Here is a 14,237-nt window from a genome sequence, read left to right as displayed (position 1 = left end):
TGGAATGATGCAGTGAACACAGCGTAGGGTCATGTGTTAGTGGTGGGAACAGTCGTACGTTTATTGTTCATGTGTCCAACAGCAGAGGGGAAGAAACTGTTCTTATGGCGAGAGGTTCTGGTGCGAATGGACCGGAGCCTCCTGCCTGAGGGGAGCAGGTCAAACAGACTGTGTCCAGGGTGAGAAGGGTCAGCTGAGATCCGAGCTGCACGCCCCAGTGTCCTGGACGTGTACAGGTCCTGCAGAGATGGGAGTCTGCAGCCAATCACCTTCTCAGCAGAGCGCACAACACGCTGCAGTCTCTGTTTGTCCCTGATAGTGGCTCCAGCATACCACACGGTGATGGAGGAGGTGAGGATGGACTCGATGATTGCAGTGTAGAATTGCATCATCGTCCATGTTGGCAGGTTGAATTTCTTCAGCTGCCTCAGGAAGTACATCCTCTGCTGGGCTTTCTTAACGACGGAGGTGATGGTGGGCTCCCACTTCAGGTCCTGAGTGATGGTGGTACCCAGGAAGCGGAATGAGTCCACAGAGGTGATGGGGGTGTCAGTCAGGATGATGGGGGGGAGTGGGGCTGTGTGCTTCCTGAAGTCCACAATAATCTCCACTGTCTTCTGGGCATTCAGCACCAGGTTGTTGTGGCTGCACCAGGACACCAGACGTTCAACCTCCCTCCTGTAGGCAGACTCATCCCCGTCCGAGATGAGTCCAATAACGGTGGTGTCATCTGCAAACTTGATTAGCTTGACAGACTGGTGGGTGGAGGTGCAGCAGTTGGTGTACAGGGAGAAGAGCAGAGGAGAAAGAACACAGCCCTGAGGGGAGCCGGTGCTGATGGTCCGGGAGTCCGAGACATTCTTTCCCAGCCTCACATGCTGCTTCCTGTCCGTCAGGAAGTCAGTGATCCACCGGCAGATGGGATCAGGCACATTCATCTGGGAAAGCTTGCCTCGGAGATGGTCTGGAAGGATGGTGTTGAAGGCAGAGCTGAAGTCCACAAACAGGATCCTGGCGTAGGTTCCTGGGGAGTCCAGATGCTGCAGGATGAAGTGTAGGGCCATGTTGATGGCGTCGTCTACAGACCTGTTGGCTCTGTATGCAAACTGCAGGGGATCCAGGAGGGGGGCCGTGAGGGTCTTGAGATAGGAGAGAACCAGGCGCTCAAATGACTTCATGACCACAGATGTCAGAGCCACGGGTCTGTAGTCATTTAGTCCAGTGATCCTAGGTTTCTTGGGGACAGGGATTATGGTAGAGGACTTGAAGCAGGCAGGCACATGACATGTCTGCAGTGAGGAGTTGAAAATGCCAGAAAACACTGGGGCCAGCTCGTGTGCACAGTGTCTGAGGGTGGCAGGAGACACACCGTCTGGGCCGGGAGCTTTTCGAGCATTCAGACTCTTAAACTGCTTCCTCACATCTGCTTCATGAATATGAAGAGTTGTGGTGGGAGGAGGTGGTGTGAAATCCTCTTTTGTGTGGGGTGAGGAGGGGGGTGTTGTAGGTGAACAGTTTGAAGGTGGTGATGGCTCTATGGAGGGGGGAGAGGTGGGGGAATTAGTGTCCAAAGTGCCTCTATTGTTGGGGCCGTTGGAGGTGTGAAGGCTGTCTGATGGCTCGTCAAAACGGCAGTAAAAGTCGTTAAGGGTGTTGGCCAAGAGCAAGTCATCAGTGGAGTGGGGGGTTTTAGGCTTGTAGTTTGTGATATTCCTAAAACCTTTCCACACAGAGGCCGAGTCATTCTCTGAGATCTGCTGCTGCATCTTCTCAGAGTGCTGGTGTTTAGCAATGTCCACTTCTTTAGTGAACCTGTACTTGGCCTCTCTGTAGCAGTCCCTGTCTCCGCTTCTGAACGCCTTTCTCTTTTCCAGCCACAGCTTTTTGAGTTTAGGAGTAAACCAGGGTTTGTCATTGTTATAACTCACCCTGGTGCGTGATGGCACAATGCTGTCCTCACAGAAGTGGATTTATGACATGTATCCTGAAATAAGATAAACTAACAAGAAAACTTCTGTTTACCTTTATTAGCCACTTGGCTTTGATAGTAAACAGTAGACAGACAGTAGACACTGGTGTGGCTTATTTAATGTTTTGTTTTGTGTGGCGCCCTGAGTATTTTGAGCATTAAGAACAAGTCTCAGATGTGTTCCTTATGTGTTCGTGCCCACCCCCCATCATCATTTTTTTTGCTATTTGTTGTGACAATAGTTTGCATCATAACACAGAGCGAAAAGCTCATTTGCTCCCACCTGATGTGATGTGAGGGCGGTATTTAGTTTCGCCAGTAGGTGGCAGTGGCGGCTCAGCCAAACGGGTAACTGGCAAAATAATCCTTCACAAAAGTAACGCAGGCCAGTTATTACAATGGAAGCCGCCAGTAACACTGAATTGTTTTGCTGTGTTTCAGGTGAGAGCAATATACGAGAACTACATACATTTATGTAAAGTTGATGCTTATTTAACATGTTTGGAGTGTAATTCTTGTTTATATGGTGTTTAATGTGAGCGAATAAGGGAGTTGTTTCACGTTATCTGTGGGTAATCCTAGTAACATTTGTGTTGTTCCATCAGTAAGGTGAAAGGAAACTGTTAGCGGGTTTCAGTTAAAGTTATAGGAAATAGACCAGCCAGTACATGTTATGTTGTCTATTGTGTACTGGTCATTTTCTCTGTGTGTTAAGGGCTGATTAATACGTGGCCATTACACGTAATGCCACAAAAGTAACGCGGGCCAGTTATTACAATGGAAGCCGCCAGTAACACTGAATTGTTTTGCTGTGTTTCAGCGCAATAAATCTTCATGTGCACCTGAATGAACCCTGTCGTCCTTCAGTGTGTAACATAATTTGGCGAGCCACCAGCCAGGAGCAGATTTCCTGCTCCAGACAAGAACCTAGAACACGTTAAATCAACATCTGGTAAAGATGGAACAACTACAGGATGAGATCAGCACAGCCTTGTGGACACTTGGGAAACCCGAACTCACCAAGGTATGCCAGCATCTTAAGTGCAGCGAACCAGCAGGGGTGGGTTTTAAAGGACAGTCCCGACGTGCTCTGATTCGGCTGGCAGAAAGTACTCTGGACGAGATTGAAAAAACAGAGGAATCTGAAGTGTTTCAGCAGTTCATCCGTGATCTCCAGTCATTCATACAGTCATTACAAGAACATCCTGTAGCTGAAGTGAAGATACAACGAGCAGAGCTCAGTGAGATAGAAAAACTGAAACAAGAGTACAGTCAGCTCCAACAAGCTCAAGCAGAAGCACGACGTGTTCTGGAAGAAAAAATTGAAGCGTTGGGGACCGAGTTTAGAGGTGCAGCTGGGATAAGTGAAAAACAAGTAAGTCAGCTTGCACCCTTTACTACACCAGAAGTGACTCTGAGAAAAGACTTTCGGATCTGGGGTCAGATCGGGGAAGCAGGACAAAAAGACAAGTTATCTTTCACTAGCTTGACCAACCAAATTGATTCCGGGCTTAAGAAAGGCTACTCAGAGACTGAAATCATTGAAGCTGTGATTAAGGCAGTAAGCCCTGGCCTTCACCTTCGAGACTTGCTGGAAGTGAAGCGTGACCTCACACTTCCCACACTAAGAACTATATTACGGGGACATTACAAAGTAGACTCGTCAGCTGACCTGCTTCATCAACTCATGAGCATATCTCAAGACCCCAAAGAATCTGCTCAGTGCTTTCTGTTCAGGGCAATAGAACTCAGAGAGAAATTGCTCTGGAAGTCTGGTGATGACGATGAAGGGGAGCAGTTCAGCCCAGACTTAATTCAGCGCAAGTTCCTGCGCTCATTAGAGACTGGCCTCCTCAGTGAAGCCGTGAAGTTTCAGTTAAAGCCTTATCTTAGCAACTACCAAGTAACAGATGAGGTTCTAATTGAGAAGATAAATGAAGCAGCCAGCCTTGAATTAGAGCGACAAAATAAACTGAGGAGAAATACTACAGTAAAAACACCAAGGATAAATGAGGTACACACAGAGTCACAGCACAACCACACTCAGCCACCTTTGAACAGTGAACCAGACAGAAAGGATGAAACCCAGACAAAGGGGGGTGAAGGAGGTGCCACAAAGAAAAAGCAAGGACAGAATAAGGGCCTGGATTCAGAGACAGCTAAGCTGATTGAAGGCCTGAAAGCTGATGTGCTTGAAGTAAAGAAAATGTTTAATGAGACTTTGGAAGCAACAAAAGTAAGGTCAAGTATGGACAGTCGGTTCTCTCCTACAACAAGACGTGCTAGAGGTTGCCAAATGTGCAGAGAGGCTCAGCTTGGTGATCTGTGTAGACACTGCTATCGCTGTGGTCAGGAGGGTCACCTTTCCCGAGGGTGCAGGCAGGCTAGGATCACCCAGGGAAACGGGAGGGGGCTACTGAGCCGGGACCCACAGTAGCCCACTCATCACCCAGGTCCCAGGTAAATCCTGTCTATGGGCAAGACACCCCGCATCAACAAGCACCACAAAATGACTTCACACGCACTGAAACTGGCCCCAAAGAGCCAAACAGCAACAAATTGACAAGTGACACATCTAATGGTTATATACCCTCACAACGGCAAACCAAGCTCATCAGTCTCATTGGGAAAAGATGCACAGTTCAGTGCCACCTAGATAAGGTACCAGTAGAGGCCCTGTGGGACACTGGAGCTCAGGCAAGTCTGATTAACAATGAATGGCGAGAACAACACCTACCACACAGCACTGTCAGGCCACTTGCTGAGCTGTTGGGAACAGAACCTCTAGTGGCTTTAGCAGCTAATGGTAGTGAAATCCCATATGATGGGTGGGTAGAGACAGAATTCTATTTGGACTGTAACCCTGAAAATTGTCTTCTAGTCCCAATGCTTGTATCCAGTGACCCCAATGTTGCACAACTGCCCATTATTGGATTTAATGTAATAGAGGAAGTTGTGAGTAAATGGGGCAAGCGACAACCAAGCTCACGCAACGTTCGGAAAATCAGCCAAATCCTTTCAGTATCAGTACACACTGCTAAATCAGTACTAAAACTATTGCAGTCACCAGACCAAAACCAAAGTGTGGGCACAGTATTGGCAGGAAAGAGGGGACTATGTCTCGCTGCTGAACAGATTACCACCACATATGTCCGTGCACACATTGGAGCCCAGTTTTCAGGACAGAGTCTGTTATTTGTCCCGAATGAACCATCACAGTTGCCTGAGGGTCTTGTCATCCAAGAGGGACTGGTCACCATAATGGAGGGCAGGTCAGTGTACATCCCAGTCGCGATAGCTAATACCAACAAGCGGGATGTCAACTTAATCCCTCACACTGTTCTGGGACATCTGGAAGAAATAAAAGCAGTGTACCCCATCACCCCTGAAAAGACACAAGACTCAGTGGAGCAGATTTCATCACAGCCTCCTATACAGGTGAATGAGGTTATGAACACACCCTCCTCCAGCCATAAGCCACCTCAGTGGGACCCTCCAGTTAAGTTGGACCATCTCAGTGAAAATGAACAACAAACGGTGAGACAGCTGTTAAGAGAGGAATGTCATGCTTTTGCTTATGATGATAAAGATGTTGGGTGCATCCCCAGTTTAAACATGCACATCACATTGCATGACACAACACCTGTTCGAAAAACCTACATATCTGTGCCAAAGCCTCTGCACCAAGAGGTGAAAGACTATCTTCAAGACCTGCTGAACCGTGGGTGGATTTCAGAGTCTAGGTCACCCTACTCATCTCCAATCGTCTGCGTTCGGAAGAAGTCAGGTGAATTGAGATTGTGCTGTGATTACAGGGAACTCAACCGGAAGTCAGTACCAGACAGACACCCAATTCCCAGAATTCAGGATATGCTAGATTCCCTTCATGGCAGCTCCTGGTTCTCTGTTCTTGATCAGGGGAAAGCATACCATCAGGGGTTCCTGGACCCTGAAAGTCGCCCCCTGACAGCCTTCATCACACCTTGGGGCTTGTACCAGTGGAACCGCATACCCTTTGGCCTCAGCTCAGCCCCAGCAGAGTTTCAGCGGAGCATGGAGGACTGTTTAAGGGGACTGCGGGATGTAATCTGTCAGCCATATTTGGACGACAACCTAGTCCACTCTACTTCATTTGATACTCATCTTGAACACATCAGAGCCGTCCTTCAGAGATACCAAAAACATGGTGTCAAACTCAGCCCACAGAAATGTGACATCTTCAAGAAAAAGGTACGTTTCCTTGGTCGGATGGTGTCCGAAGAGGGATATACCATGGACCCAGCGGAAATAGTCCCTGTACAAGCTCTGAGAGACAAACCACCATCCACAGTGGGGGAACTGAGTCGGGTCCTAGGATTCCTGTCCTACTATAGATCCTATATCCCAAACTTTTCAAAAGTGGCAAAACCCCTGTACCAGTTGCTGACACTGCCTCCAGATAAAGCACCGCCACCAGTGCCCAGGGCAAAGGGGAAAGTGGTTAAGACAAAACCGAAAGGTCGACCACCGCCTAACACACCCATTAAATGGACTGAGAGCCATCAAAATGCCCTAAATGAGTTGACTGACTGTCTAACACAGCCACCTATTCTGGGTTACCCTGATTTCTCAGAGCCCTTTGTACTCCATTGTGATGCCTCACAACAGGGCCTGGGAGCTGTGTTATATCAAAAGCAAGCAGGCAAGATGAAGGTCATTGCATATGGCTCAAGGACATTAACACCCCCTGAGAAAAACTATCATATGCATTCGGGAAAGCTGGAATTCTTGGCTTTAAAATGGGCAGTCTGTGAACGCTTTCGGGACTACCTATATTACGCCCCACATTTTGTTGTCTACACAGACAATAACCCTTTGACATATGTCCTTACGACAGCAAAGCTGAACGCCACAGGCCACCGCTGGGTGAGTGAACTGGCTGACTTCAACTTTACTATCAAATACCGGCCAGGGAAGAAAAATGCTGATGCAGATGGCCTATCCCGCTTACCACTAAACATTGAGCAGTATATGGCACAGTGCACATCAGAAGTCAAACAGGGTGTCGCTAGAGCTGCTGTTGAAAGTGCAGTATTGCAGAGGGAGAATCTGCTGCATGAAACTGTTGTTGTCAGCCTGAGTGCCGTCAGTTTAGTGCAAGACGCGGTCACACTGTCTGCTGGAAAGTCTCTGTCACCCGAGGAAATCCGAGTGAGTCAGGAGAAAGATCCCATCATCAGTCGCTTTTTACAACACAAAAGCAACAACTACTTACCAAAAGGTCGTGCCCTAACAGCAGAACCCCCTGATGTCAGAATCTTGCTGAGGCAGTGGAGCAGAGTGCACATAAATGATGATGGGGTCCTCTATAGGAGAGTGAGAGGCAGAGACCAGCTTCTTCTCCCTAAAGAGCATCGTGACACTGTGTTCAGGGAACTGCACAAAGAGATGGGACATTTGGGGGCAGAAAGAACTCTGTGTTTAATAAGGGACAGGTTCTACTGGCCTCGAATGCAAAACGATGTGGAGCATTTTGTAATGCATGCCTGCGAATGCCTCAAGAGAAAGCGGCCAAGTAAGATTACCAGGGCCCCACTGACCACCATTACAACGACATTCCCATTTGAGCTTGTGTCCATAGACTTTTTGCACCTTGAGACTTGTAAACAGGGATATGAGTACATACTGGTAGTGATGGACCACTTCACACGTTTTGCACAAGCTTATGCAACAAAAAACAAATCTGCAAAAACAGTGGTGGATAAGGTCTTCAATCACTTTGCTCTGAACTTTGGTTTCCCAGCACGAATCCACCATGACATGGGCAGGGAATTTGAGAATCAGATGTTTTCCCAGTTGCAAAAAGTCTGTGGTTTACGTGGCTCTCACACTACCCCATACCATCCACAAGGAAATGGGCAAGTGGAGCGTTTCAACAGAACTTTGTTGTCCATGTTGAGAACACTAACTGACCTTGAAAAAGCAGACTGGAAGGAATCATTGACAAAAGTGGTGCACGCCTACAACTGCACTCGGAATGAGGCTACTGGGTTTTCCCCGTACTATTTGTTGTTTGGCCGTACTCCAAGACTCCCTATAGACATCTTGTTCAACTTGCCTTCACAGGAACAGCAATTAAGCTACGAGGAGTATGTGACAAAATGGCAATCCCGAATGAAGGAGGCCTATGAGATTGCATCTATGGCAGCCCAGAAAGAAGCTTCAAGAGGTAAACAGTATTACAACCGTAAGATCTACGGAGCTCAACTTCATCCGGGGAACAGAGTCCTGCTCCGCAACCTCAAGGAGAGAGGAGGCCCAGGCAAGCTTCGGTCATACTGGGAGGATACAGTGTATGTGGTGGTGAGTCAAAAAAGCCCTGACATCCCAGTTTACGAGATCAAGCCAGAGAGGGGAGGAAAAAGCCGCACAGTACACAGGAACCTGTTGCTTCCATGTGACAGTCTACCTGTGGAAAATCCACACAGACAGGAGCAAAACGAAAGAAGAAAAAGCCTGAGACAAAAAACGGTAGAAGCTCAACAACAGCTACTACAACAAGACACAGACGTAGAGAGTGAGGATGAGGGTGAGCTTGTGTGGAGGTTTCCACAGCAAAACAGTACCACCACCATTATCCCTCCAACCCTGGAATCTCTGGTGGGTGAACAACAACTGGGGGAGCCTCAAACAGCTGACTTCGACCCTTTCTTACAGGACCACAGAGAGATACACGAACCTGAGTTGCAGACAGCAGAGCAACATTACAACCACCAGGAGTCACAGGATGAACAACAAGATGAGCAAGGAGACAGTGACTCCAACAGTGAACAAGGGTTGTCACCTGTCCTCAGACACCCCAAGAGAGAGCGACGTCAGCCCAAAATGCTGACATATGATATATTAGGACAACCCACAGTCAGACAAGCTGATATGGACAGTGTTAAGATGGGAGCTATTTGCACCCAGAGACTGTGGAGGCCTTGGTGGCCTGAAGATATACCAGCAAGGTGTGAGAGACAGTAATAAGAAACTGATCCAAAATGAAGACATTTACATGAACATTGTGACAAGCAGAATAGAGCAAATGTAGCACCAACAGACAATGGACAGAATCTAACATTCATTCTTATGGTGTGTGCTAACTTGTCACATGCTGAACGTATGATGATGATGACCATCTGTAAAAGATGCCTTGATATGTAAACAAAGTTAAGTGTGGTAACAGACTAGTGTATTGTTGGCCGAATATTGAGTCTGGTTACAGTCAGAAATTCAGAGTAACAGGATGAACTTGTTTACTAACCTTGAGGGAGAAAAATGGTTACTTGGCACAACATGATTCATGATTAGCTTCTACCATGACTTTTAATTTGCTGAATGCAAATTGTTGAATTGCAATGTTTCATTGAACAGATGTCAGAAGCATGTGTAACCATAATTGTTACCCAGGGATAGGTATACTAATAGTACACAAGAAATGTACTGACAACAGCAAACATGTTCAAAGAGTTTAGGAAAAAATTTCTTTCTTTCTTTCTTTTTTTATTAAGCAGGGGAGGGTGTGGCGCCCTGAGTATTTTGAGCATTAAGAACAAGTCTCAGATGTGTTCCTTATGTGTTCGTGCCCACCCCCCATCATCATTTTTTTTGCTATTTGTTGTGACAATAGTTTGCATCATAACACAGAGCGAAAAGCTCATTTGCTCCCACCTGATGTGATGTGAGGGCGGTATTTAGTTTCGCCAGTAGGTGGCAGTGGCGGCTCAGCCAAACGGGTAACTGGCAAAATAATCCTTCACAAAAGTAACGCAGGCCAGTTATTACAATGGAAGCCGCCAGTAACACTGAATTGTTTTGCTGTGTTTCAGGTGAGAGCAATATACGAGAACTACATACATTTATGTAAAGTTGATGCTTATTTAACATGTTTGGAGTGTAATTCTTGTTTATATGGTGTTTAATGTGAGCGAATAAGGGAGTTGTTTCACGTTATCTGTGGGTAATCCTAGTAACATTTGTGTTGTTCCATCAGTAAGGTGAAAGGAAACTGTTAGCGGGTTTCAGTTAAAGTTATAGGAAATAGACCAGCCAGTACATGTTATGTTGTCTATTGTGTACTGGTCATTTTCTCTGTGTGTTAAGGGCTGATTAATACGTGGCCATTACACGTAATGCCACAAAAGTAACGCGGGCCAGTTATTACAATGGAAGCCGCCAGTAACACTGAATTGTTTTGCTGTGTTTCAGCGCAATAAATCTTCATGTGCACCTGAATGAACCCTGTCGTCCTTCAGTGTGTAACATTTGCGTTCAGCACAATATTAATTATTATTATAAATTATATATATAAATATATATATAAATTGGAAGAGCTGTATTGTTGATTTTGTCTGCTATTCTCAATGTATGATGAATTATAATGACTGTTTGTTAGCAATTTGCATACTCTCTCTCACTATATAGAACATTTATCTGGTTAAATTCAGTATGGTTCCAACAACAGTGAGTGAGTTCAGTGCATTGATGTGACATACGATAAAGTAGATAAAACACATTTGTGTCGGCCTTGGCTCATAGTTCTTGTCTTTAAATGAACTTTGTGTGTGTTTCAGGTCCTGCACTCTCAAAGACTGAATGAACCAGCATTGCAGCCATGGGTCACTGTGAGCATCACAGGGAAGGTTGAAGCCGCCCACTGCACCTGTCGCAGAGACCTGCACCCACGTCACTGCTCTTCTGTTTAATGTAGAAGCAACAGTGTTGATCTGTGGCACAAGGACTGTTGCAGATGAACCTGCATATTAGGTTTTGCTGGGTAATGTGACCAAGATACAGCCAGTGGTTGGCTATAAGATAGACTTCTCCTCTTCAGCTGCCCAAAAAAAGGCTCTCAATCAAAACATAAACAGACCATCCGTATTGAAAGGTTAAAGGAGCCGTCCTCAAAAAAGAAAAATCCCACCTGCTACTGTGGAGGAGTTGTCACTGCTATAATGCCATGTTTTATCTAGGGGTCTAGATTTATGCCTGTAGTGCACTGCTGTGTAAATAATTTGCATTTACTGAATATGTACTGACTGAGTACCACTGTTGAATAAAGAAACAAACTAATTTTGCCTTTTTTTTTTTTTTTTATTAAAACCACTTTATAGAACATCACATCAGTTACAATGATGATGTCATTTATAGTTTACAAATGACAAAATGTTTACATAAAATCATGACAGTGTTTACATGATATCACCCACTACTAACATTACTTTATTTACTGTATCTTTTGAAAAAATACCGCTTTTTATACAGCAAAAGACTTAAGAATATTTAACAGGAGCAGGTTTCATTTTTCCCTGGTTTTATTATCACACTGTTCACCACAACGCAGCAAACCTTCACCATCTTATCCAGGAGGGTCACCTCTTCACCCTCACATGGAAGAAGTAATCTGATTGGCATGCTGGTATGTTTGAAGCAGGTCCCTTGTGTAGCGCTGGAAACCAGTCACGATGTTTCATCCATTTCATGGGCTGGTTTGCTGCAATAATGCCAAATAATTAGCAACTCTATAAATAGAAGGTAGTTCTGCAAAATCACTCAGTAGGATGTTTGTTCTAATTTGCTATGAGCTCAGAGTGCATAGAAAATAAAACTAATAGGCTATAAAGAGTGATATGAACATATTTAGAATGTCTGGAGCACCAACAGATATTTGGAGATGGAAGAGAACTGGATATCAGCTCGTCTCACAGCTGCTATCCAGGCTAGACGCCTTCGTTTGCTAACATCGATACACGAGCTGCCTCATGTTGCTTCCACCCCCGTGACATCACGCTCCAGCTTCAAACATACCAACAAGTTTTGTGTGCGCGCGCGCGTGTCACCCACACACACACACACACCCAACACAGGCTTGGCGTGCAGACAATTTGCTCTCGGAGTTGACGTTAAGATAAAGATATAAAAAGAAAGAGGTCTCACTCTTCCAAACATCTTTGCCCGGCTGCAGAACTGTCGTACTCAATCTGTACTGAGAGAGAACAAAGGTGGGGGGGGGGGGGGGGTCAAACTTTTATGCTCTCTTAAGTTTGAGACTTAATGCTTAATGACGAAATTGTCGCTACTCCGACCCGAGCGGACCCTGGCGGACTCACAGACTCAGAAAGTAACAGCTGGCTTGAGAGAGACATCTGACTGCAGTCAGACAGTTAATGACAGCTGCTGAAACTGTCCAATCAGAGAGTTAGAGAGAGAGAGAGCAAGCTGCGGAGCGAGTCACCAGTTCGTGAATTGCGCATCTTACTGTATGGACTTGTTAAAAAGATGGACATTCAGGAGTTTCTGTATTTCTGCCTTGTTCTTGTAACTGCGTCTGCGAAAGGACATGAAAACGGTAAGAAGACTCATGCTTAGTAACTGCATTCATTTAGCGATCGGAGAAATTTAAAATAAAAAAACACGGATACGATTTTCGGCAAAATTTATACAGTGGTGTAAATTTGAATGTTTTAAATGTGTCATTTTAATTCAGAATATAAAAGATCGTAGAGGAAAATGTGGTATCTGGATTACTCAAAAGACAGCTTTTGTTTGTTTGTTTTATTAGTCCTTTATTTATCTAGGTAAAAAACTAATTTTGAATAAAAATCTAATTTCCAAGAGAGCACATTGTGGTGTATTCATAATTGTCTCTGGTACATTTGTTGTATGGGCAGTATGTGTTCACTGTTTGATTGTGTAATCACGTGTTACGCACTGGCAATGCATGCCGGTAGAGGGTAATACAGGAAGTAAAAGAGATGGTCTTACCGCACACAGTGGTCCCGCGTACTTATTCAGATTCAGAGTAAGAATCACACATGGTGTCAGAAGTGCTGTGTGACTTGTAAGACTCCATACATCTGCCGAGTGTGAGGAGAAGGGGAAGGTGGAAACAAAATGCCGAATGACGACGTAGACGATCATCCGAGGGCAGGAGTTAGCACCGCGGCTAGCACTCCCAGCGCTACGTTTAGCATCCAACCACCGGAGCCCTTTGATTTTTCCAAACCACACGAATGGACAAGATGGGTCCGTCGCTTCGAGAGATTCCGTCAGGCAAGTAATCTGTCTGCGAGCTCGGAGGAAAATCAAGTGAACACTCTCATATATTGTATGGGAGACGAAGCGGATGACGTCCTGAGAGGACTAAAGTTAAGTGATGTAGACCAACGGGACTATGCTAAAGTGAGAGATAGCTTCCACAACTTTTTCATTGTCAGGAAAAATGTTGTTTATGAGCGCGCACGTTTTAATATGCGCAAACAAGAGCCGAATGAGACTGTTGATGCATTCGTGACTGCCTTGCATGCATTAGCAGAGCACTGTAACTACGGACCGCTCCACGATGAGCTGATAAGAGACAGAATAGTAGTGGGCTTGGCCGACACGAGGCTGTCTGAGCGCATGCAGATGGAAAGCACAGACATATATGTGGACAGTATTGTAGCAAACATGCCTGTCAGTTCATCATATATGCAAACACTGAAGGAACAACTGAAAAGCGACAGTGTGTGTGCTCGCGTCATGGACATGTGTACCGAAGGCTGGCCAGAACATGCAAAACAAGAGCCTTTACTGCGAAATTACTGGCCTGACCGAGCCACGCTCACTGTTGAAGACGGCCTTTTGTTAAAAGACACACGGCTTGTCATTCCTTCAGCGATGAGAAACGAGGTGCTGGAAAAACTTCACGAAGGACATCAAGGTGTGGTAAAATGTAAAGCTCGTGCACGCCAAACAGTGTGGTGGCCCGGGCTGAGTCAACAAATCTCTGAGATGGTGCTCAAGTGCAAAACGTGTATTCAAGAAAGACACAATAACAGTGAGCCACTCATGCCAACAGAATACCCTGCCCGCCCATGGCAGAGAGTGGGCACAGATCTTTTCGAGCTGGGAGGGAAAACTTACCTTCTCGCTGTTGACTATCACTCTAGATTTGCTGAGATTGCTTTGTTAAACAGGACAAAATCAAACGATGTCATTACTCACCTGAAATCTTTCTTTGCCCGTCACGGCATCCCAGAGGTCCTCATGTCTGATAATGGACCACAGTATTCAGGTCAAATCTTTACAGACTTTGCAGCAGCATACGGCTTCAAACACATCACAAGCAGTCCCAAGTTTCCACAAAGTAATGGAGAAGCAGAACGTGCTGTGCAGACTGTAAAAAATCTTCTGAAAAAAGCAGCTGATCCTTATCTAGCTCTTCTTGCCTATAGAGCTACACCACTGCAGTCCGGATACAGCCCTG

This window comes from Copadichromis virginalis, linkage group LG4 (assembly GCF_057382275.1).
Source record: "Copadichromis virginalis isolate Kocher_CV1m ecotype Utaka linkage group LG4, C_Virginalis_male_GT1.1, whole genome shotgun sequence".
In the NCBI taxonomy this organism is placed as follows: Eukaryota; Metazoa; Chordata; class Actinopteri; order Cichliformes; family Cichlidae; genus Copadichromis; species Copadichromis virginalis.
This window is presented reverse-complemented; position numbering follows the sequence as displayed.